This window comes from Peromyscus leucopus, chromosome 22 (assembly GCF_004664715.2).
Source record: "Peromyscus leucopus breed LL Stock chromosome 22, UCI_PerLeu_2.1, whole genome shotgun sequence".
Lineage (NCBI taxonomy): Eukaryota > Metazoa > Chordata > Mammalia > Rodentia > Cricetidae > Peromyscus > Peromyscus leucopus.
Genome location: NC_051081.1, coordinates 22,276,395 through 22,302,237, shown reverse-complemented (window position 1 = coordinate 22,302,237; position 25,843 = coordinate 22,276,395). Strand labels below are relative to the sequence as shown.

At 47.1% G+C, this 25,843-nt stretch overlaps 1 long non-coding RNA gene across 1 annotated transcript; it reads left to right on the top strand.

The window, feature by feature from the left end:
* The first annotated feature begins 4,364 nt into the window (after nucleotides 1-4,364).
* LOC119086499 lies at nucleotides 4,365-5,471 on the top strand. Its single transcript, XR_005089797.1, has 2 exons — nucleotides 4,365-4,593; nucleotides 5,164-5,471. It is a non-coding gene; the product is annotated as an uncharacterized LOC119086499 (long non-coding RNA).
* The last annotated feature ends 20,372 nt before the right edge of the window (nucleotides 5,472-25,843 follow it).

Sequence of the window (25,843 nt, the reverse complement as noted above, 5' to 3'; positions counted from 1 at the left end):
GTCGGCCAACCATCTTTTTATTCACAATGAGAGCAACACATCTTCACAGTGTGCACAAGGATTATTCCACAGCGAGGGAAAGATGTTTGAGGCCCATTTTCTGTTCTTTCTCTCTCTCTCTCTCCCCTGCCCCCTCCATCCACCTCTCCCCTGTAGTGGGTAGCTGTTCCATTTTAACTACGTGGAGTTGCCTTAATACTACAACCAATACTCCCCTGCCCCCTCCATCCACCTCAACTAGACTAATGGACCTATGGGTTTTTGCTCCTTTTCTGTCACCTGCGCCCCTCCCCCCCAACACATACAACACTGGGTTTGTAGGCACATGTATGACCACATTCAGATTTTTAATGTGGTCAAACATGTGACATGTGCTGGTGCTGGGATCTTCAGACTCAGGTCCTCAGACATGCTCAGCAAGCACTCTTACACACTGAGCAATCTCTCCAGTCCCCTATGCCATATCTTGATTGATAAAATTAATTATGATGCAAAACATGTTTCAGCCGACCATGGAAGTACACACCTATAATCCCAGTATTCAGAAGGCAGAGGCGAGAATACAGGGAGTTTGAGGCCAGCCTAGGCTACAGGACCCTGTCTCAAAAACGCAGGGCCCAGGGAAAGATAGTTCCTAAACCATCACTCACTCTCTGTTCTCATAACCTGGAATGGTCCAAACTGTGTAAGATCATCCTATTCTTCATTCCACTGAAACCCACCAAAAAAAAAAAATAAAATAAAATAAAAAAATCCTCCCTCATCTCATATAAGGAGGCTGTGAAGAAGTCTTCAGAAACTCTCGGTCCCACCTAGTCCCAGAGTCCAGACAAATCTCTCCCACCCACGCTCTCGAAGCCCGCAGCTGCTTATAAAATAATCACTCAGAGGCTTGATATTAATTACAAACTCTGTGGCCTATGGCTCAGGTTTCTGCTAGCTAGCTTGTATAACTTAATTCAGCTCATTACTGTTAATCTATGTATCGTCACGTGTTCCATGGATTTACCTGTGTCCCGTTACAGGTTGCTCCTTAGAGGATGGGTTGGCGTCTCCCCCGACTCTCCTTTCTTCTCTCACTATCTCTCTTGGATTTTCCTGCCTGGCTCCATCCTGCCCTGCCCTAGGCCAAGGCAGTTGTATTTATCAGTCAATGGGAGCAACACATATTCACAGCCTACAGAAAGACATCCCACAGCACTTGTGGGAACTAAAAACCTACCTCCTGAGCCTAAGATGTCTTAGAAGCCGACAGAAAGATACAGCTGTTGGGAATCTCTGCTCTGGTCTCATGCCTCCCATTCCGGACTCCACCCTCAGAAAGCCCACCAAGGGTCAGCTCCTCCCCAGGGGCTGCCCAAGACCATTCCTACAGTGTATTTAAGACCTGGTCACCAGACCTGCCACGTGTTTTTCTCTCCCGCCTTTCCCAGAGTCACCCGGGAGTTGCTTTGCTCTGTTTATTAACTCTGGTCATTTTAAATTCGGTTTCATTTGGCTTATTGTGTCTGTAGAGGATGCCCAATAACCAGGATCCAATACTTATCAATAATGTATGCAGCAGCAGGGGTGTGGGGAGGGGGTCCAAGCAAGATAAGATAGAAACATCACTGTCACAGTTGTCCTCTGTAAATGGTTTCTGCAAGCCAGGTTATGCGAGCCAAGTGGAAAGCCAAACACAGGCAACAGCTGTGAGGATGTCTCTGTAGACAGGGAGCTGGGTGTGGTCACCCCGAAGCCGACTTCCACCCCACCCTATGAGCCAGTGACCGGGCTGAGAAGAAAACTTCCCATATTGCATTCCAACCCTCCCTACTGGGCTTTGTGACCCTGTTAGAGACTGGTTGTAAGCTACACGATAGTACTGCACAGTCCTCTTTCAACAGCGTTTCCCTGGAGACGCTAAGCTTCTGAGAATGCCACGTCCAGACAGCCAAGATGCAGGAAAGACTTTCAATGGCCACTCAGTCCTGACCAGAGCCAAAGATTATGAGGCATGAGTCAATGTTACTATCAGCATCGAAGGGCGAATGGAAGCAAATGGTTTATATGGGTCTTTCCTACATTGCATAAGTCTAGAGCCATCCCTGTTCCCCTCCACAACTTCCTAGGAGCCCCGAGGACTGCACCATGGAGCAGAGGACCTCTGTCACTCAGTTCCCCACCTTTACTTGGAAACTCTGGTGGCTCCGTTCTCCAGAAAGAATCCATCAAGTTCTTCTTTGTTGAAATCATCCTGCAAAAGCTCCCATCCTCAAATTCCCCACGTTAGGACCTCTGCTTCTCTACATAACCGATTCAAGAATGGATCAGATACTGACTTTTGTTTTCTTTCTCTCTTAGTTTTTTAAATCATGAAAAAAATTCAGACCCACCCAATGAGAGAGAAATATGCACACATGAGTCAGTTCTCTTCTTCAACTCTGTGGGTACCAGGGATCAAACTCAGGTCATCAAGCATGTTGGCAATTACCTTGACCCACTGAACATCTCTCCATCACTTAACTGAACTTTTTTTTTTTTTTTCTTTCTTTCTTTTTTTTTTTTTTTTTTTGGTTTCTCAAGAGAGGGTTTTGTGTGTGTGTGTGTGTGTGTGTGTGTGTGTGTGTGTGTGTGTGTGTGTGTAGCCCTGGCTGTCCTGGAACTCACTTGGTAGATCAGACTGTCCTCGAATTCAAAGAGATCCACCTGCCTCTGCCTCTCAAGTGCTGGAATTAAAGGCGTGCTCCACCACTGCCCAGTCCTTAACTGAACTTTTAAGAAACATACCACGCCGGCGGTGGTGGCGCACGCCTTTAATCCCAGCATTCGGAAGGCAGAGCCAGGCGGATCTCTGTGAGTTCGAGGCCAGCCTGGGCTACCAAGTGAGCTCCAGGAAAGGCGCAAAGCTGCACAGAGAAATCCTATCTAAAAAAAAAAAAAAAAAAAAAAAAGAAGAAGAAGCATACCACAAATACAACATCATTTCATTCACAAGCACTTCACATCTCCAATTAATAAGCGCTTTTTTTTTTCTCTAACAATCTCAGCAGGAACTATTTACTTAGTAGCAACTGGTTATCTATATATTAATTCAATGAACCATGGAAACGCTTTATACTTTTTATTTCATGAAATTTCAGTCAACAGAGCAACACTTGGGCTCATAAACTCCCCTAGGAAAAAGTCAGAAATGTCCTGGCCTTAAGAATATTTCCATTTGCATTTTCCTAATGAAAGCTTGGACAACCCAGAGTAATCAGTAGATGGGAAGGAAGCCGGCAGAGCTTGGAGGGAGAGGTGAAGGACAGGCATGGGAGAGGCTGGTTTTGTCTCACTCTCCTTTGGATCCTCAGGATACTTAAAAAGGGTATTGCCTGCCAGGCGGTGGTGGCACATGCCTTTGATCCCAGCACTCGGGAGGCAGAGGCAAGCAGATCTCCGTGAGTTCGAGGCCAGCCTGGGCTACAAAGCGAGTTCCAAGACAGGCTCCAAAGCTACACAGAGAAACCCTGCCTTGAAAAAACAAACAAAAAAGGGCATTGCCATCACTTGCCCATCTACTTTTCTTAACTACTTTATCAGTTAAAGGACTATTGTCAAGCTCCAGGTAAAGGTTGTCCCTTAAAGATAGAACCTGTTCTTCAGAGCATTTTGGAAAATCCAGTGTCTGTGTCCATGCATTGAACCGACAGGAACTGACCTTCACATGCAGTAATCTCAGTGAAGGGTTTTTATTTTTTATTTTATTTTTTTCTGAATACTCTTCTTTTGCAGTTTCACACTTAATCTGCATATCTAGGCTCAGGGGAACTCAGATCAGGGCAGATTTACCTCAGTAAAAGTGGGGCTTCAAGGGCTGAAGAGATAGGCTTAGGGGGTAAAGGTGCTTGGTCACACAAGCCTTGGGACCCGAGTTCAAACCCTGGACCTGGCACTGTAGGAGGTGATGGCTGACTCCACGTGGCTCCACAGAGTGGTCCTCTGATCTCCACCACACTTGCACAGTGGCACGAACACACACACACACACACACACACACACACACAAAAACATCACATACAGTTGATCACAGGTCATTTTTTTTTTTGTGTGTGTGTGTGTGTGTGTGTGTGTGTGTGTGTGTGTTTTAAGTGAGAGATTATGCGCACAGCCTACAGAGGGCCTTTGCCTCAAGGACCTGGCTGATAACCCAACCCAAGTCACCAAAATCTTACATAGACTTCAGGCCACCACCTGTGGCCAGGTCTTCTGACCCAGATCCTCCGCCACTTGACAGTCACAAGGTAGGGCGGACTTGCCCTTCGCTGACTCCTGTTCTTTCTTGCTATCGCCTTCTTCTTCCGGGTTCTCTTCCCTTTATGCAAAAGTGTGCCAGGGTTAGGCCACTCATACAAAGGAGCCGCCAGGAGCTGTAGTTGTGGGGGAGGGCTATGCATAACAAGATCGACACAGGCTGATAAGCCGGCCAGCACGACACCCAGCCCTTGCTAAGACAAGCTCAGGTCCTTCTGCTTTGCCTCCTCCACTGGAAACATGCTTGGGGTGTCTTCATGGTTTATCCCTCTGCCCACTTGGCTCTTCTCGGGGCTCTTCAAGGCACTCGGTTATGAGGTAGGGCTTCCCTGACTATCTGGCATCAGCCAACAGTCCATTGCCCCTGCCCAGCCCCTTATTCTGCCCGGTCTGTCTCTATACCTCTTATCACACATTTGTTATCAGTCGCCACGCCGTACCCCACCCACCCAACACACACCCAGAGTGGGAGGCCCACACCAAGCATTCTTGGGCAGCGTGGAAGGTCTCCTGCAGAACAAAGCCTTCCTTTTCTTCTGCCAGACAAGGTCACCGATCTTCTTTGGGGGAGAAGGGGGCATGTCAGTGAATTCACGGGGAGAAGCAGATCAACCTTCCAGAGCCAGTGTTTGCCTCCCAGCCCAGCTGTTCCAATAGCAATACCTCTTTTTCGAAACCTCTGTCCCCTAAGAAGGCAACGGAACGTGTGTCATTTGTTTCTGAACTTTGTCCCTACCCTGCAGGGATCTATGTGACTCTTTCCAACCGCTTTGGCGTTGACGGACGTTCAGGCACGTAGGCTTTCAGAGAAACCCATCCCTCTGGAGCCGCACCACAGAAAGGTGTTCCTTCAACAACACAAAGATTTATTACTTTCTTCCCCCACAGAAAAACCACAGGAATATTTCCTTCTTGACTGCAGCAGCGAGGTCCAAGTTTCATTTAAGAACCGGCCAGATACTTCCTCCTCAGTGCCGTGGGAAGACTTCACAATAGAGAGTGTTTGAAACTTTACCTCTGCACACCTGCCTCATAACCTTACTCTCTTCCAGCGGGTCTTCTTCTGTTTCCCCAGGGTCAGAGCTTTGTGGCTGCCGACCCAGGCAGCTGGGGCTCTGGGTCCCCCTTTCCATTAATAAATGATGATTTTAATTGAATTGCACACCTGCCAGAAAGCAGGCATGGCGATTCACAAATTGGCTGGAGATTTTTGTGGTTGTGGTGGTGGTGTTTTGGTTTTTTTGTTTTTAATTTTTACGTGTTGTGGCAGGCGGTGGCTAATGCCTTTAATCTCAGCACCCGGAAGGCAGAGACAGGCAGATCTCTATGAGTTCCAGGATAGCTGGGGGCTGCTACGTAAAGAAACCCTGTCTCAAAAAACCAACCAACCAACCAACAAAACAAAACAAAAACATATTGCATGCATATGGAAGTCAGAGGACAACTTTGTGGAATTGGTTCTGTCCTACTCCCCCCCCCCCGGGGGCATTGTACTCAGGTCATCCGGTGTGTGTGGCAAGCCACAGAACCAAATGGCTGTCGCTTAGCTCAAGTATTACACCAATGTGTCTGCTGCCTGGACAGCCCCTGGACGGACAGCTGAGTCTGCCTTTCCGCTTCTGCAGCCTCACGTCTCCTTCTTCCAGTGTATTTGCAGAAGGGGAGTTGGTTTTCCATTTGCCGAGCTAGTCCCTGCTAGCCTGTTTCTCTGCTTCTTCCACCTGCTCCTAATCGGCACAGCTAGGTACTGTGGACTCTGGCCTATGACTCAGTCCTGCCACCTTCCCTAGAGGTGACACTGATGGTGGCCTCAGGGCTGTAGTAGACAGAATAATGATCCCCAAGAAAGCCTACATCCTGGAACCTGTGAGTCTGTTCCCTTAAATGGACTTCGCAGATACGATTAAGTTAAGGTCCTGGAGATGGAGAGATTACCCTGGATTAGCCTGGGATGGAATGGAAGGTCCTCATATGGGAAGGAGAGCAGGAAAGTCAGAATGGGAGGAAGGATGGCAGTGAAATTGGAGGGGCCGAGGAATGCAGACAGTCTTTGCAATCTGAAGAAGATCAAGAGACTATTTACCCCTGGGTTGGAACCTCCCAAAGAATTCTGCCCGTACTGGTGCCTCCATTTCAGGTTTTAAGACACCTAGATAAGGAAACTATTTACAAATGTGGTGTTTTCGGTCACCAAGAAGAGTGTGTTAGGTCCCCTGGCACTGGTGTTACAGGTAGTTGTGAGCCTCCATGTGAGTGCTGGGAACCAAACTCTGGTCCTCTGTAAGAGGAGCAAGTGCTCTTAACCACTTAAGCCAGCCCCTGTTTGTTTGTTTGTTTTTTTGTTTTTTGTTTTTTGTTTTTTTGAGACAAGGTTTTCCGCAGGCCAGATTAACTTTGAACTCAGATATGTACCTGAGGATGGCCTTGAACTATTGATCCTCCTACCTCTGAATGCTAGCATTACAGACATGCCCTAGCCTGCCTGGCTTCATTAGGTGCTGGGAATTGACCTCCAGAGAGTTGTGCAAGGGAGAGAAGCACTCTTCCAACTGAACTGCATCCTTCGTCCCTTGTTTGTCTGTTTGTTTGTGGGGTTTGCTTTGCTTTGTTTTTTGTTTTGTTTTGCGTTTGTTTTTGTTTGTTTTGTTTTCAGACTGGCTATGTGGATCTTCCTGGGCTAGAATTCACTACGTAGAGAGGCTGTCCTTGAACTTAAGTCTCCTGAGTTCCGGGATCATAGGCATATACTACCCAAGTCAGGTAGTACCTTTTTAAAACAAAACAAACAACACCACTCTTTATTTATTTACTTGCCAGGAAGTAGCACACCCTGGCCACGGCAAGAATGTGGAGGTCATAGGTCAAGGAGTCAGGTCTCTCCTCCCAGGTGGGTCCCAGGGATAGAACTCAGACAGTCAAGCTTGGAGGCAAACACCTTTATCCGCTGGGCCAACGAGATGGCCTAAGAACCTCTTCGTTATCACTTACAAATGATCCTTTCCTCCTCATCATGGTTTTTTCCCTAACCACGAGCAAGGGTAATCCTGGTCCAGCACAGGCACCTGGAGCTAATTACTTCAACTAAAACAACCTCCTCCGACTCTGGGCATTGAGGAATTTCACAAGGAAGAATTGTTGGCTGCGGAGTCCAATTAAGCTCACCGCCATTCACTACACAATGCTGGCTGCAGAGTAATTATTGTAATATAAATAATGATACTTTTTGTATGCGTTTGCTGGGTGCCAGGAACTTCACTAAATGTGTTACCTTAGTTCATTGAAGCTTTACCCATGAGGTTGGGACTGTTATTATCCACATTTTACAGATGAAGAGATTGAGGTAATGGGGGATTAAGGAAACTATTTGAAGATCATACTGTTCATAAGTGGTGAAGTCAGGGCTGTCAAGGGTTGTCTGACAGACAGCCACGCCCTCGCCTCCACTGCTGGCCTGCTCCCAGTGTTTGAATGATAAAAGGCTTTCAAGTGTAATATGTTGGGTTTCCGTTCCCATTTTAAAGGCTCATGACCAATTTGACAACTGTGGGAATTACAGATACCTCCCACACCCCCCACTCCCTCCTGAGACAGAGTTGCCCTATGTAGTCCTGGCTGTCCTGAAACTCACTCTGTAGACCAGGATAGCCTCGAACTCACAGAGATCTGCCTGCCTCTGCTCCTGAGTGCTAGGATCAAAGGTGTGCGCCACCACCACCCAGCTAACAGATTGATTTAAAAAAAAAAAAAAAAAAAAAAAGCTAAAAGCTAAAAAGCTGGGAAGCAGTGTGTGTGTGTGTGTGTGTGTGTGTGTGTGTGTGTGTGTGTGTGTGTGTTACTTGCATCTAATTGATTGAGATGATAAATTTGGAGATTTGTGGTTTGTAGAGATCAGTGGCAACATTTATTCTGAAAGTGTCAAGGACTGCCACCTCCATTTATAAGCCTTTAATAAATGAGAGTCTAAAATACTCTAACTAGAATCCCAGGAGAGACTACAAGCCAAGAATTCCTGGCTTACAAAATAATGGGGGCCGATTCTTCCCAAGTTACCACGCACAGAAGCAACACTTGGCAGAATCTGAAACAAAGGATTTTGATCCTGTTCCTACCAGTGCTTCCAGAGAAGGAAGCAAAACAAAAACTAAACAAAACTGGTAGCTGTATCTACACCGAGCACCTGGGCCCTAGTGGGAGAGAATCCCACCCAGCTCTCTGCCCAGGAAACTCAGCCCCCAATACCCACGTGCAGGGTAGGATATTCCTACCCTTACTTATTTTCTTTTCTGCAGTTCTATTTCTGGGGGGGAGAGTTTCCACATATAACTCAGCTGCTGCCCTGACACCATCTTCATTGAGTAATTCATGGTGATGTCAGACCAGCCAGGCGCTAAGGGAAGCCCTGCTTTTATGGGTTGGCTCTTAATTTAGGAATTTTTATTTTTTGACTTCCCTCCTCCCTTTTTTTTTTTTTTTTTTTTTTCCCTTGCTGGACGGCACTGCTTTTGAGGCAAGATGCCTGAGTGGTGAAGTGTTGCTTGCTTTTGAGAAAAGGAATTCCTGCTGGTTGAGAGGCAAATGGTTGAGTGAAGGCAAAATGTGGGCCTTTCATAGAACATCTTAATTGGAGAGCTGGCTCAGGAGGAAGGATGTGTGGGCCCGCTGTGGGCTCAGTGGCTCCTGGTACAGGCCGGGGCTGTGATGACAAGATGTGCTGGGGACACTGGGTATCACAGCCACTCCCTGGAGCCTGCAGGGCCACCCGCCTCCTCCCTGGCACCTGAGGAGCTGCATCTAACCCACGCGGCCACCTTTCTCTCTTACTCCTCAGCTGCGAGAGACAGCGAAGGCGAGTTTGGCAAAATGCCCCCGTAAAAGTCTAATCCAAACATCATGTCCGCTGAGCTCAGCGGGGTGACTCATGCGCAGTGATGTGTGAGGCCAGCAAGCAGAGATTAGGATCTGGCCCGGCCCCGCCAGCCTGCCCTGCACTTCCTTTGATCAGCTCTGATGGGTTTTAATTCTGCAGAAGTAACTTCCTGCCAGAGGCAAACAGCTTTCGGTGGAGGCTGGAGCCGCGTCTACACTGACCTACTTGTCAGAGGCCAAGCAGGCGTGTGCTGATGGCAGAGGGGTGACATCCTGGCTCCCATCCCGCCCAGAGCTGAGAGGAGAGCCTCTCTCTCTCTCGCTGAGGTGCCCATGGTGACATCAGAAGCTTGTCCCTTGGCCAACACTAGCAAAGCCTTGGGTTTCGGCAGCCTGGGCTTGGAACCTGCTGCTGGCATTGGTTAAAATCACTAGGTAATAAAGAAAACGCCACTCTCTAGGAGGTTTTTTTTTTTTTAAGCTGGGACATCTCCAGTGTCTGGCACAAAATGAAGCTCTCTCTGGGTTCTTCAGAAATACCATTTCACATCTGTTTTGCTCAACACATTCGGAGTGTATTACTTTCTGGAATCATGCTCTCTCCCTGCTTGGTCGGAATGTGCTTGCCTCTCCATTCTTCCAAATCCCCTCAATCAACGCTGCCAAGCAGAGCACCTGACATCGGGGCATGGGCTCCCCCCCCCCCCCGAATCCTTCCTCCCCCAACTCCTCCCACCCCCCAAACCCTGCCTTCACTGGCTCATTCTCTCCTGCCTCTCTCCTCTCAGCCAGCACAGCAGTGAATCTCTAACTCCTGCAGTGTGCGCGAGAACCTCCCTGGGAAGGGGCGTGGCTTAAAAAAATCCCCGTGCTCACACTCCACCCCAGAAGAATCTGGCATCCATATTGTCTCAAGCTCCCATTGTGCAGTCAGAGAGGTAGGAGTCATGGCGATCTAAGGACACGTGGTATCAGCCATCTGCCTGAAGAATGGTTCTTTCATATCTCCTGCCCAACCTCTCAACTCCATTCTGTGTTAGGGGCTTCGGGATAAATACTTTAGTTATATTAAGGTAAAATAGTGTCTGGATAGAATAGCTTATATATTGGAAATTCGTTCATCTAGAGTTTGAATATGAAACGTGCCCCACCCGCTGGTCTCTATGTTTGAACATTTGGTCCCCCGCTGATGGCACTGTTCTGGGTATTTGTAGAACCTTTGTGATGTAGGGCTTTGCTGGTGGATTTAGGCGACCAGGGACAGGGCTTGAAGGCTGTAGTCCAGTCCTGCTTGTGGCCCTCTTCCCTACTTCCCGATCAGCCACAGTGTGAACAAGACCCTGCTGCAAGCTCTCATCAACCTGGACTGGCTATACCTTCCGCACTGTGAAAGACTGATATCTCCGAAACCCTGAGCTCAAGTCAGTCCCTTCTGTCCGTGTTTCTGTCACGTATTGTCACCACAATGAGATACCTGGAATGCACAAGGCTCTGGGTTTGATCGTCTATTAACCCCACACACACACACACCACCACCACCCCAGAAAAAGAATACTCAGAGAATGAAGAAGATAGCATGCATCAGCCTGGCATGGTGGTGCATGCTGGCAATCCAAGCACTTGGGAGGGATAGGCGGGGGATCAAGAGTCCAATGTCATCCTCGGCTACATTGAATTTTAGACCAGCCTACGCTATCCGAAGCCCTGTCTCCAAATAAAAGTTCATTTGTTTCAGGGTTATGGAGGCTGGGTAGTCCCAGATGAAGGATCTGCATCTGATCAGGCCTCCCTACCCTGTTATGGCAGGGCAGAAGGTACCACATAGAGGAAGGGAGGGAGATTGAGAACTCTTTTGGCTTTCCTGAGACAGGGTTTCTCTGTGTCGCCCTGGCTGCTGTCCCAGAACTCTCTGTAGCCCAGGCTGGCCTCGAATTCAGAGATCCTCCTGCCTCTGCCTCCCAAGTCATGGAATTAAAGGTGTGCGCTACCACTGCCCGGGAACTCATTCCTTTTTCAGTAAAATACTCGCAAGAAATGAAGCCAGGCCCATGCTGACATCATTCACATAAACTCACATTTCTTAAAAGTCCACTTCTCAACATTGCCGCAACAGGCATTAGACTTTCCACACATTAACTCTGAGAGGACACATTAAAACCAGAGTAATCTGAAAGTTCCAGTTGTAGACAGATGGGGGGGGGGCATGCTAGAGAGGAGACTCTCTGATAGCTCATGGAATGGCAAGTGTTGTGTGATATTTTATTTGTGTTCTGACATATAAAGCTTGCCTAGAGATTAGAGGGCGGAGCTAGTCACTAGTTAACTATAGAGGTCCAGTGACGGCAGCGGCAGCGGCGGCAGCAGCGGCGGCGGCACACACCTTTAATCCCAGCACTCGGGAGGTAGAGAAATGAAGTGATAAGGCATGGCAGAGACAGGATCTCAGCCTTTTGGTCGGAGGATCCGGAGAGGTAAGAAGTCACTGGTGGCTGCTCCTCTGATTCTCTGGTCTTTCAGGTTATTACCCTGATATTTGACTCCTGGTTTTTAGTGATAAGACTAATTAGGATCACACTTCAGCAGAGGTCACCTCTGTGGACATGCAGCCACCCACACTCCTTAGGGCCATAGGAGAAAAACATGTAGCCATTTGAGATTGTCCAGTTTCAATGAAGAACTGTCCCATCTGAAATGCCTGCATCAGTCCTACCCATGAGTCACCACCTGATGATGAAGGAGCATCCTCACACAGGCAATAGCTACACAAAGGAGACCAGAAATTGCCCCCAGTAATAGATCCAACCAGATAAATTTTTTGTCTTTCAATGGTCCAAATCAAACTGCATAGCAAGTCCAGCGAAATCAACCCCTGAAGTTAAGCAAGTCTTCAAGTCTTCTCTAAGCACCACCATCTCCTTCTAGAAGCCTTCTTTGACTGTCCACTCTTCATGGACCTATCATCCCAATCCTTAAAATCCCATTGCTTCTCTTTTAATGCTTGCATACAGTCTGCTAATAATTCTGTGTATGCTGGTCTGTGAGTTCAGCTCTCCAACTAGTCTGGGTACGTGAGTAGAGTGCATTCAAGTTCCAGGTGATCTTGGTCAAGTTCCAGATTTGTTGGTTATTTTGGTGACTGTCATACTGCTTGTTTCCTTGCTTTTTTTTTCTTTTTGTTTTTATTAGTATTATTATTATTAGCTTATGTGTGCATGTGTGTCTTTGTGGCACATGCCACAGGCTATGTGTGGTCAGAGAACAACTTCATACAGTCAAGTTTTCCCTTCCACCTTTGAGCATGTTCTGGGGACAGAACTCGGGTCCTCAGGCTTTCAAAGCAAGCCCTCTCTCCCAAAGAGTCATCTCCATCACGGCCCACTGCTTGTTTCATATATATATATATATATATATATATGGTGTGGATCAAATGAAATATGCAACTGGTTAGACAGTTAAAGATAAAAAGTAAGGGAGGTAGGGAGGTAGAGGCAGGCAGATCTCTGTGAGTTCGAGGCCAGCCTGGTCTACAGAGTGAGTTCCAGGAAAGGCGCAAAGCTACACAGAGAAACCCTGTCTGGAAAAACCAAAAAAAAAAAAAAAAAAAAAAAAAAAAAAAAAAAAAAAAGATAAAAGGCAAGATGAGGAACCATATAAAGGAAGGCAAAGAGACTGAGAGTGCAGATAAATTTATGAATGGATTCTAACTTGAAGTCTGGGCATCTTGACAGTTAAATAAAAACCGGAAACACCCGTGGTTATGTCATTCTTGCTGTCTGAAGAGAGGAAGCAAGATCAGCTCCTGAGGAAATGTAATCTTTTCCCTCCTGTTCAAACTCTGAATGAAATGTATCAAACCCTAAAAGTCAAGACTGAGCAAAAGCAGACCGAGTCTTCAGGTGGGTATTCAGAAACACTGAAAAGTGGATCTGGGGCCGGCAAGATGGACTGGCAGGTTTGGTGCTTTGCCATCAAGCCTGGCTATTTTGAGTTCAATTCCTCAGCACCCACATGGTGGAAAAACCAATACAGATTGTGGTACTTGCGTGCATACACACACTATAATAAATAAAAATGCAAAAAAAAAAAAAGTGGGATTTGTTTTTCTCTTGATTTTTTTGGGGTCGGGGGTCGGGTGGGGCGACCTGGTTTCTCTGTGCAACTGTCCTAACTGTCCTAGAAATTGCTCTGTAGACCAGGCTGGCCTTGAATCCACAGAGATCCACCTGCCTCTGAGTGCTGGGATCAAAGGCGTGCACCACCACAACTAGCTCCTGATTCTTTCTTTCTTTTTTTTTTTTTAAATACTTATTTATTCTTATTTTATGTATATTGATATTTTGCCTGTGTGAGGGTGTCAGGTCTTGGAGTTACAGACAGATGTGAGCTGCTATGCGGGTTCTGGGGATTGAACCTGGGTCCTCTGGAAGAGCAGTCAGTGCTTTTAACCACTGAGTCATCTCTCCAGCCCCCTTCTGATTATTTCTTATGTCTACCTTCTAAGAGATTCAGACCGACAACCTTGAACTTTGGCTCACTGAAGGCATTTTTATTTGTTGTAACTTGTATCTAAAGGTGACCTCCAACTTACCGTGTAGCCAAGGCAGACCTTGAACTCCAGATCTTCCCACCTCTACTCAATTACATGCCTATTTTTTATTTATTTGTTTATTTATTTATTTATTTTAAATTCGGAGCTGAGAACCGAACCCAGGGCCTTGCGCTTGCACTCTACTACTGAGCTAAATCCCCAACACCCCCCCCATCCCCCACCCCTCCATCCCCCACCCCGATTACAGGCCTATTGAACTAGGCTAAAATATTATGAACGTATCAACTTCTTTTCTTTTTTTTCTGGTTTTTCAAAACAAGTTTCTCTGTGTAGCCCTGGCTGTCCTGGAACTCATTCTGTAGACCAGGTTGGCCTCGACCTCCGAGATCCACCTGCCTCTGCTTCCGGTTTGCTAGAATTAAAGGCATGAACCACCACAGCCCCACTGCCCAGCTAATTGTATCAGTTTCTAAGGACATTGTTTTTAAAAGGTTGCTTGCGGGGGTGGCGCACGCTTTATCAGCATCGGAGCAGAGGAGATCTTGTGAGTTCGAGCAGCTGGTACAAGTGAGTTCAGAAAAGCAAACTACACAAAACCTGTTCGAAAAAAAAAAAAAAAAAAAAAAAAAGGTTTGCTCAAATTTTAATTGTCCAGAGCTTTTTTTTTAATTGCATGTTTTCTTTATTGACTTTCTATCCCTGTGTGCACGTGTATGCCGCAGCACTTGGGTGGAGGTCAGAGGACAAGCTGTGGGAGTCGTTCTCTCCTACCCTGAGGGTTGCTGAGATGGGACTCAGCTCAGGGGACTTTACCTGAGCCATCACGCCAGCCTGTCAACTGCCCAGAGTGTAAGGAAAGCTTAGGTATGTGCCTCTTGGGATGAGGAAAAGGTGGGCTATGGGGGGGGCTCTGTTTACGCTGAAGGGAAAGGGGAAAATGGGAATGGTCCATCCCACTTACCATCCTGTTCTTCTTCCTAAGAACCAGACAGAATTATCCACTCACCTCAGAGGCCGCTTCCCCAGGAAAGACATAAAGGGAAACAGTGTGTCACCAAGGACCCACCCCAGGGTAGCATCCTGAGAATGACTGGAGGCTGACTGCCTGTGGATCATCCTTTAATGAGTACTACACTTCTGCTTAGTTGGTCTCGCTCCCAAAAGCCAAGTAACAAATAATTAGATGACTCAAAAAAAGACTTTCCATTTTTGGTTTTATTTGGGGCCTTTAAAACAAAAGAATGAAAAGAAAATCGCATGGATAGGAGATCGGAAAAAAAAGTTACAGATTACTGTTTTTTAATCCCTTCTAGACAATATCATTGAGGAAACTGGCTCAGCCAGGGCTCTGAGGCCCAGGAGCAATGAGTGACTTAAGTCCATCCATCCCCATCTCAGTCACCAGTGTGGAGTGGCCAAGAGCGGTAAGCTCCATTAACCACCAAAGATCCAGGTCCATAGATTATCAACGGTCTAAGCTGCGGGTCTGAGATGAGAGGTCAAGGCCAAAGGAACAAGGTCCGGACACAGGCTTTGGCTTTTTTGGTATTTAGATGGCAGCAGCTTCCATGTGCTTCCTGCTGGGGTGGGAAGGATAGAGCAAGCAGGGCTGGTTCCTGTTCGGGTCAGGAGCATCTGAGCCTCGCTGTCCTTGCTTCTCTGGGGCTGGGAGAGGGTTCTTGCAGGAGAAAGGAGCAAAGCGGGGTTTCATCTCCCCTCTTCTAGAAGACAGCCTTCCCTTGATGCCTAGTGAGGTTACACCTGGGTCAACAGGAACTCGGTTTAGTGCTAGAATATGTGCACTGGACTCATTTCCAGTTCTCTAGCAAGCCAGCACCACGGACCCAGGCCCCCTGCGTTCCTGAAATTAGGGGAAGGGGATTTAACAGGCCTGTGCTGGCTTCTCTGCTCTGAACTCCCTCCAAGCCCTGATTAGAACATTTGCCAGTTTATGACTCTTAATAATCTAAGAAAGAATCCCAGCCAAGATACAGAATTGGACTAGATGTCTGCCAACAGAATAGATGAAGAAAATGTGGACAGGGCAGGTGAGATAGCTCAGCACTCCTGCCAAGCCTGATGACCTGTGTTCTGGCTCCAGGATCCACACGGTGGGAGGAGAGAACTGGCTCCCACAAATTGTCCTCTGACTCCCACACAGGTACCATAGGGCGCGTGGTACCCCATTGCTGTGGGATATTCTGTATGCTGTGAATGTGTGTTGCTTTGATTGGTTGATAAATAAAATGCTGATTGACCAGTAGCCAGGCAGGAAGTATAGGCAGGCAAGCAGATGAGAAGAGTTGTGGGAAGGGGAAGGCTGAGTCAGGAGACGCCAGCCTGCTGTCCAGGGAGCAGCATGCAATGGCACACAGGTAAAGCCACGGAACATGTGCCAACATATAGATTAACAGAAATGGGCTGAGTTTAAGTGTAAGAGCTAGTCAGTGGTAGGCCTGAGCTAATGGCTGAGCAGTTTTAATTAATATAAACCTCTGTGTGTTTACTTGGGTCTGAGCAGCTTTGGACCAGGCAGGACACAGGAAAACTTCAGCTACACTCCACCCCTACACCTCTCCTCTTGCAGAGGATGTCAGTTTGGTGATTAGCACCCACACTGGGCAGTTTACAACCACCTGTGAGTCCAGCTCCAGGGCCTCCAACATCCTCTTCTGGTCTCAGGCACCCACACACACGTGCCCATGCACACACAGGATGAGCACACCAAATATAAACAATAAAAATATACCTTTTTAAAGCCTCCCCCCATAAATAAATTAATCAATGTAGAGGGGGACAACAATTGTGATGTGGGGGGAAAGATAAGACAATGGAAGGGTGACCATGTGCAATGGAAAAGTACAACAAAAAGTTGCAATGAAACCCATATTATACCTGCAAATAATAAAATAATAAATGCAAAGAGCCTCAAGGCCGGGAGTGTCCTTCAGTAGGAATGTTTCGTCATAGTGTGCACAAAGCACTGGATTCTATCCTCAGCATCAGGATGAAGCCCCACATGTTGGATGTGCTTTCTCTGGTTTCCTTTACCAAAAGGATCTGGGTGGATAGGCAAGACTTGGTCAAACTGGTATACCTGCTGCCAGTACAGTTGGAGATGATCAGCACCATCAAATAGAAAACATGGAGACTCTTTAAGGGCAGCAGTGTTCGTGGTGACATCCACCGAATCTGGGAGCAGAGCACCCTACCAGCCAACACCAGTCACTGTGGAATGTGATGTCTCTTGTCCTCTCTCTTCTGTAACCATATCTAGTGGCCTTGGCTGTGATCCAGGACAGCTAAAGCTACACAGAGAAACTCTGTCTCAAAAAAAAGAAAGAAAGAAAAACAAACAAACAAACCCAAACACACACACACACACACACACACACACACACACACACACACACATACATATATAACATTGAGGCAGATGGATCTCTGAGTTTGAGGCTATTCTGGGCTATAAAGTGAGTTCCAGGACAGCGAGGCTACACAGAGAAACCTTGTCTGAAAAATAATAATAATAACAACAACAACAATAATAATAATGGTAATACTATCTCTAACATGATTATAACATGATCATGATTGTTCATGGTGTTTAAAGATCATGAAAGCCTGGAGCAAGTTTCCCTTGTCTTCCTGAGCGCCTAGGTCATTTGAGAGATGTAGTAAATAAGGCAGAAGGGCGGTGATTCAGGGAGGAGAAACTTAATATAGCCTCAACGTCTCTTTATAAAAAGAATTGTCTCGGCTACGTGAGAGCTAAAGATTAAGGCCTGTGCACAGAGCCAGCGCCTCAGATTTGCAGGTGCTGATTGAGGAGCCGGAGCCTGAAGCTTTAGCCATCAGGCAGTCAACAGGAGAGAGGCTGCACTCCCAAGTCAGCAGGGCTGACTTGGGTCCAGCCCAGACAGCATGCCAGTCCATTTCTTCTTGGAAGGGGGACCCAAGAATGCCTGCAAGCTGACTCGAGATGCTCTCCAAAAAGCATTTGAATCTGTTTCAAAGGTGTTGGCAGACTGCGAAGAGGCCGTCTGCGTCTAGAAAGCCAAGCACACAGTTCCAGCTACCTTGACCATCGGAGTATCAGCGCACCACTGTAGTAAGCCTGCCTTAAAGGAACACCCTTGGGGGTTGGGGATTTAGCTCAGTGGTAGAGCCCTTGCCTAGCAAGGGCAAGGCCCTGGGTTCGGTCCTCAGCTCTAGGAGAGAGAGAGAGAAAAAAAAAAAAAAAAAGGAACACCCTTGGAATTTGCTTTATTTTTCAGGGGGAGGACAGTATCTTGCTCTATCTATAGCTCCAAATGGACCAAACTCCTGATCCTGCCTCCACCTCCTGGATGCTAGGATAACAGTGGTGTGCTTATTAGGATCTGGGTTCTCAAGCATGCCTTTGTTATAAACTGAGACAGGTATTAATCTCTCTCTCTCTCTCTCTCTCTCTCTCTCTCTCTCTCTCTCTCTCTCTCTTTTTCAAGACGGGATTTCTCTGTGTAGCCCTGGCTGTCCTGAAATTCGATTTATAGACCAGGCTGGCTTTGAATTCAGAGATCTATCTGCCTCTGTCTCCTGGGTATTAAAAAAGTTTACACCATCACACCTGGTTTGGGTACTAATTCTTGTTTAAAAGATTAGGTCGTGAAAATCTAAATTTTTTATTTGTATGTGTGTACCAGATGCATATGTGTGTGTGCATTGTATGTGTCCATATATGAAAGTCTACTGTGTGGGCTCTGGGAGTTGAACTCAGGTCCCCAGTCTTGGTTGCAAAGGCCTCTTTTACCCATCCAGCCATCTCACAGGCCTGCAACTAGCTTTTGTAAATTCTCCTTTTCTGGTTTTAACACCCCTGCTGTTGCAGGTAGAGTTTACAGCACCCCCTGCACCGATTTCTTGTCTGCACGCGACCTTTCTAGTATCCTGCTGTCCTTCAGATCGCCGATAGTCCAAGTTTGTATTTGCCACAGGAGATACAAACAGCCCTCAGTGTGGCCATGTTCTAGAAGAGCCCAGCCTCTATTCTCCTGGGAACTTCCTCAAGGTCAGCTGGAGAGCTCACAGTGATCAAGCCAGAAGGCAGAAAACATTAGCATCCTTTAAGTGGTAACCCTATAGCCCATTATAGAACTTTTTCCCCCCTGTGTCCTTTTCAATCGGTGGCAGAGCTCTGGTGAACTAAGCAAACCATCTTTCTCCCTCTGAGCTACACCCCCAGCTCAAGTTAGAGAAACTTCCAACTGCTTTCCAAGGAAACAACACCCATCCTGGGTTTATTTTCAGATTCACACTGACCAGCAGGAGATGGTTAATGTGATCTTTCCCACACTGCCTGAGGAAGTATCTCACACCTTTCAAACCGGTCATAGTTGGTTTTAACATGTGGACCCAGTGACAACCTTTTTTTCTCCTCTCTGGGGATGCTGTGACTCCTTTTGTCCCGGGTTTCCAGCTGCAAACAGATGTGGGAGGGGGGGTGGCAAAGGAAGAGTAGGCAAGGATGGTCCACTTATTTTCTCTGCTTCTTCCCTGGGGAGAGGCCAGCCATTTCCAGAGTGGAGGCAAAATAGAGAAGGGAATGAAAACACGTCGATCCCAGCAGGGGGAGCAGAGAGAGGAGACGGAATGGCAGCGGGGCTCAGCTGCCAGCAACAATCCGATGCCCTGCATCGCTGTGGGGAGAGGAGCCAAGATTTCCCAAATCCAGGCGCCCCAACAGGATTGCAAAAGACACACCCATCGGCCCACAGACAGACAGCGCTGCCCAGAACCCGTGAGACACCTTGGGAAGCTGCCCACGTTCCTGGAGACCTCCCTGTAAAAGCTGTCTTTGTCCAAGGCGGACGGTTGTACCCCCCCACACCCCCCGGACTGGGGGGGTGGATGCAGAGCTGTTGCACAGAACTGGAAGGGGGCGGGTGTTTTTTGATGAAAGATGCCTTGCAGAAATTTTGTCCTCTGCTTTGGTGCAGGGCTAGCCGCCAGTTCTTGCCCGGGTGGCAGCAGGCAGGGCCGACCGAGCAGGCACGCAAAGGCGCTGGGAGAGCTTTGATGTCAACAGAGGTAGGCAGGGCAGGCCCCGGTGGAAAACTGTGAAGTCAGCAGTTATCTCTGGTACTCCTCCCTTCCCTGACTTCCCATTTCTCCACCCATTTCCCCCGTCTCTGCTTCCAGCTTCTCATTTCCCAGGGGGACCCTGGAATATATGAAAACCCGCTGTCACCAGATAGGAGCGTCCCCCTCCTACCCCCCCTCCCCACTCTTCCAGGCTCCAACTCTCGCAGTCGGCTCCCTCCCCAAGTCTAAAACAAACAAAGGCGCGCGTTCCAGGTTCCATACATTTCCTAAGAAAGCCAGTGCCGAAAGAAACCCTGCCCTTTGTGCGCCCACAGTTAAACCCAGAGAGGAGTTTGGGGCCTCAAGTTTGAAGTGGTCTTTCTGTCTCCTGGGGCTGGAGAAGGACTCCAAAGTGCCTCAGACCCATACAGCTGCTTTGGCGGATGGCTCAGATTTAAACCACAAATTATAAAATGATAAATTCGCTGCTCAAGTCTCTTCCAGGAAAGACCATGTTGTCAAGATAAAGTTACAACCTCATGGACGTCGGAGCGTCTAGCTGCTGACTAATTCTCACACCCAGTCAACTGCCTGAGAGGGTTGTTTTTTTTCCCCCCCTCTGCCGACTTTCTCTGTTTTGCCCGAATAACCTCGGGCAGGGAGATCTTGGGGTCTGCTCAGCCCTGGAGGTCCGAGCTTTATTATATAATGGCTGCTTTCGTTTCGTGAGCAGGGAACATCTTTGTTCTTGGGCACTTAACTGCGGGGAAACAGCGAGAAAGGGCCTCACGTGGGCAGCTGCGAGCACTTCAAACACGGGCTGGAATGTTTGTAGTAAAACAGAGCTGCTTAAGGAATTTGGGCCCTAAAGTATCTGTCCTGTGATCTGGGCAAGATTGCAACATGAGTTCACTGTACTTTGGAATTCTCTTCACAGGGTCTGTTCTGGCGACAGAGCGGGACAAGCAATTAGGCCACATGCACGCCTTGTAATGAGTTCTCGGCTGGAGTTTTTGGCAAAGACAAGGACAGACAAGATGGAATGGTTGTCCAAGGCAGCGACCTGACCTCCTTGGCAGGCTCAGTCACACTGACCTCCTTTGGATCACCTGGGGCTACGGGAAGCTGCTCCATCACGCTTCCAGCTTCTGCGAACACCATGCCTCAGTTACACAACCGTGACCCGTGTTCCTCCAAGGCCACTCCAGCGGAGAGGACCGGCGGGTCATGAGTCATAATCACTTCAGCATTTTTCTCCTCGATTCGCGTCCTGTTGGTTTTATACTTTAGGTCTCCCAGCCTCCTCGCCCTGGCGTCCTTGGGTCCTGGGTGGCAGTTAGTGCTCTCCAGTGTCACTTCGCGTTATTGTCCACCCCACCCACGCCAGGCGCCACCACAGCACCACAGCGCTGCTCCTGTTTCTGCTTTTCCTGAAGTCAGCCCGGCTGTCATTACTGCTGCTTTTTCTGGGATCCTTCAAGTTGTGGAGAGAGTTCTTTTCCTGTGATTATAGCTTTTTCTTCCAATTTTGACTAGTCTGGCGTCTCTGTGATTATAGTTCATTAGGACTCCCCAGGCTAGAGAAAGAACGTTTTTTAACGCTATCTTGTTTGTATTTTTAAAGTAACATTTATTATACCTTATTATTATTATTTTTTTGCAGTAAGCTATTAAAAAAAAAAACTCTCAGTAGTGGTTCTCAAGTCTCTCAGTCTCAATAACCCTTAGCAGTATTTTTAGAAATAAAAGTAATACATCGACCAAAGACTAAAACAGTAAAGAAAATGGGGGTAGGTAAAGGAAAAATAAAAGCTCCCTTACCTGTCGATGGTGGCTCATGCCTTTAATCCTAGCACTCAGGAAGCAGAAGCAGGCTGATCTCTGTGAGTTCGAGGCCAGCCTGGTCTACAGACCAAGTTCTAGGACAGCCAAGGCTACACCAAGAAAACCTGTCTCAACAAACCAAAAAATAAATAGGTAAATAAAGTTCCCTCTTCTTCGATCTCTTCTAAAAGCATAGCCACAGTGCTATTATTTTATATTATTAATAAAGATATATTAATAATATATCTTTATAAATATAGTTTATGTATGTCCTCTCAACTTTACATGAGATCCTGCTATGTTCATTATTCTGCGTCTCACTTTCCACCCAAAATGCCATCTCACAGGCATCCAAGATCTACTCCCTACTCCCGTCTTTCTTAGAAGAGAATGTACCTTCCAGGTGAAAGGCAATCAATGTCACTCCCGGGCCCCGTCTGCCCCCTTGCTTCCCTGCGTTCAGCATCATCTCTCTGATTATCAAGTTTCAGAGGATAGACTATGTGTCTTAGGACCAACTCTGCTCTTAAGACTGAGTCGCCTATGGGGGTGGTCCCTCTGCTCCCCGAGAAGTGGGCTGGACTGGCCAAACCCACGCACCTCTGGGTTTCAGCAAGAGGAAGCCTATTTCTCCCCTGCTTACTATGAAATAGCACACAGTGCATCATCTAGCCTAAGCCATTGTTGGGGACACGGAGCCTCATCGGCTTCAGAATCCCAACAGGGCAGAAGACTGCTGTTGGGCACTTCAGAGTCCCCGCCAACGTTATCACATGGATGTATCAAACTTCAGTTTGCTAATATGATGGATGCTCATTGTTCGATCAACAACACTCCAGTAATCATTTTAGGCAACTACCTTGGTACATTAAAAAAAAAAAAAAAAAAAAGAGGCAAATTATTTACAGTAGAATTACTCAACCAAAGACATTTGCTTTTATGTCTAAATCGAGATGAGAGAAAAAAAAAAAAAATCAAGCCCCAACATTGATAGAAATTGGGAAGGGACCTGGGGAGATGGCTCGGTCAGCACAAAGTGTTTGCCTTGCTCGGCAAGCATGAAAGCCCGAGTTTAATCCCCCAGAACTCAAAACAGCTGTAACCACAGCTCTGGGGAGGAAGAGGGCAGGAGAATTCTCCGGGCTTGCAAGTCTAGCCAAATTCAGGTTTAGCAAGAGGCATGTCTCAAAAACTAAGGTTGGGGACCAACTGTTGCTCAGCAGCAGAGCGCTTGCCCAGCATGTGTGAGGCCCTCCGTTCGATCCCCGGGACTGGTAGAAAAAACAATTAAGAATAAGGTATACGGCAAATGAGGAAGACACCTGATTGTAGTGGGTAGCCATTCCAGCTTTCATCTGGAAGTTCCAATCCCCATTGAGGCTTCAGTAACTGTCATGCCTATAAGGTGGGCCTGAGAGAGGATGCTGAAGACCCGAGATCTGGATGCGCGGGCTCTCTTGGTTCCTGGACCCTGGACGCTGGAGGTAGACCGAGCAGAGTTCTCCAGAGAACACTAACGGACTGCGCTATGTCTTTCCCAGACCCTGTAAACTATCCCTTCACTTGTAAGTTACCTCACAAAATAAACCTCCCTTTTAACTACGTGGAGTGGCCTTAATAATTTCACCAATACCTGACAGCTGCTTCCTGCCTATGAACACACACACACACACACGCACACACACACACACACACACACACTCAAGTTGGGAAGGGGGTACTTCTATAATAAAGGGATCTACTTTTCCTTTCAGCACTAGTATCAAGTCCAAGGCCTTGCATATATCGAGCAAGTGCTCTACCACTGAGGTACAACCACAGCCCACACAAAACTCAAAGACTGATTTACTTCTCTCTGTAAAATGGGTTCTGGCCAGGTGTAGTGGCACACACCTTTAATCCCAGCACTCGGGATTAAAGATCTCTGTTTGAGTTTGAGGCCAGCCTGGTCTACATAGCAAGTTCCAGGATAGCTAGAGCTACATAATATAGAGATGCTGTCTCAAAATACAAAGATGGATTCTGTGTTAAGCATGTTATTCCTACTGATGTTTTTCATCTTTATTACACTCTTGTGAGATGGAGATCAGTATTACCTCCAATTTTTACATTGAGGGTTCTCAAATGAAAAGTGTTTATGAATTAACCCCAGACCACTAGTAACTAGTAGAGACTGAAGACATGTGTATGTCTGTGTGATTCCAAAGGTTGTTACTTTGGGTTAAAATATTATGGCCTTTGAAAATGTGTGGCAACTTTTGGGGGCTGAACACAAACACGTGTACATGTATAATACATGCTACATGCTTAGCGCACACAGAGTATCTGCAACCACACTCAGCCCCAAACCTAGCTATGTGTCTTACCAACCAGGCGATGAGTAACTCAGTCTTTTCATCAGCAAAACAGAGATGTTCATGGTCCCGTTATTTAATTTTGTAAAGCATTAAATGATACTACCTGGCATCAAGTAAGCCCGCACTGAGTCCAATGAGTTCATTTACTTTACAATTACTTTTCGTCCCAAAAGCAGTTGTGTGAATTCCTGTTCGCGTGGTCATAAGACAGTTCCAGCGGCACACAAGCATATGTCACAAAAAGTGAAAGTTGTAGGCTGGAGAGGTGGTTCAGCAGCTTAAGGCCGAGGCTCAATACCAAAAGGACAAAAAAATGAAAGTCTCCCTTTCATTTCCAGATGTTTTCAGGCCCTTTTTTGGTGGTGGGGGAGAGGGGCATTGTTTTTCTGTATACATATACCATTGGGTTGTTTGGTTGTTTTTTTTTTTTTTTTTTTGATTGGGGGCGGGGCTTCTGAGATGGGTGTCTCATACATCCCAGACTAGTCTTGAACTTGATACATAGCAACAGTACTTCTGATCCTCCTGCTTCCAGTTCCCAGTGCTGGGATTCCAGATGTGCACCATGATTCCTGATTTACAAAATGCTGAGGTTTGAACCCAGGGCTTGGTGCACAGGAGGGTGAGTTCTCTGCCAACTGAACTGCATTGCCAGTCCATGTACACAGCTTTATTTGTACACGACTTAAGCACCCCACTAGGAGACTAGCTTAACTTAGTGATTAATAAATGGACCCTGGAACAAGACTGATCCAGTACAGGTTCCAGCTCATCTGTCCGCTGGTTGTGTGACTTCAGACAAGTGAACTAAGTTCCCTGAGACTCGGTTTTCTCATAATGAGAAACAAAGACCTCACTCTGTAGACCAGGCTGGCCTGGAACTCACAGAGATCCGCTTTCCTCTGCCTCCGGGGGAGTGCTGGGATTAAAGGCGTGCGCCGACGCCGCCGCCGCCGCGCCGCCGCCGCCGCCGCCGCCACCACCCAGCTGAAGTCTTTCCTAACAGTAGGTGTTATGCATGTAAAGCTCTTAAAATGTTGCCTGACACACAGAAAACGGTGAGTAGATTTTAGTTCTCACAACAGTACACACACACACACACACACACACACCACACACACACACACACACACACACACGCTGTAGTGGTTTGCATGAGAATGGCCCCTGTGGGCTCGTGTATTCGCATTTAGTCCCCAGTGGGTGAACTGTTTGAAAGGATTGGAAGGATTAGGGTTGTGGTCTTGTTGGAGGAAGTGTGTCACTCAGGGTGGGGTTCGGGGTTTCAAAAGCCCATGCTAGGTCCAGTGGCTCTCTGCCTGCTGCCTGTGGATCCGGATGTAAAGCTCTCAGCTACTGCCCAGCGCCATGTCTACCTGCACGCTGCCATGTTCCCCACCATGATTGATGATCAACTAAGCCTCCAAAACTGTAAGAAAGCTCCCAGTTAAATTCTGTCCTTTATAAGAGTTGCCTTGGTCATGGTGTCTCTTCATAGCAATAGAAACTCTAAGACATGTGCTATATTGGGATTTACTTTCACTTAATATATTATAGGGATATATAATTTTGTTTTATTTCTTAAAGCCTTTAAATATTTTCTTATTTAATTGTGTGTGTGTGGTTTGCTTGCACATATGTATGTATTTGCCTTGCATACACGCCTGGTGATGTCGCCGGAATAGAGCATCAGATACCTCAGTACTGAAGTTGCAGATGTTTGTGAACTTCAATGTGGGTGCCGGGAATTGAACCTGGGTCCTCTAGAAGAGCAGTCAGTGCTCTTATTAACCACTAAGTCATCTCTCCAGCCCAGGTGTCTCATTTTAAAAGTGGTGATAGCATTTCATACCACAACCACTCTGCTTTGTTTAAAATATGTCCCAATTTGGGGCTGTTTCTAGCATTC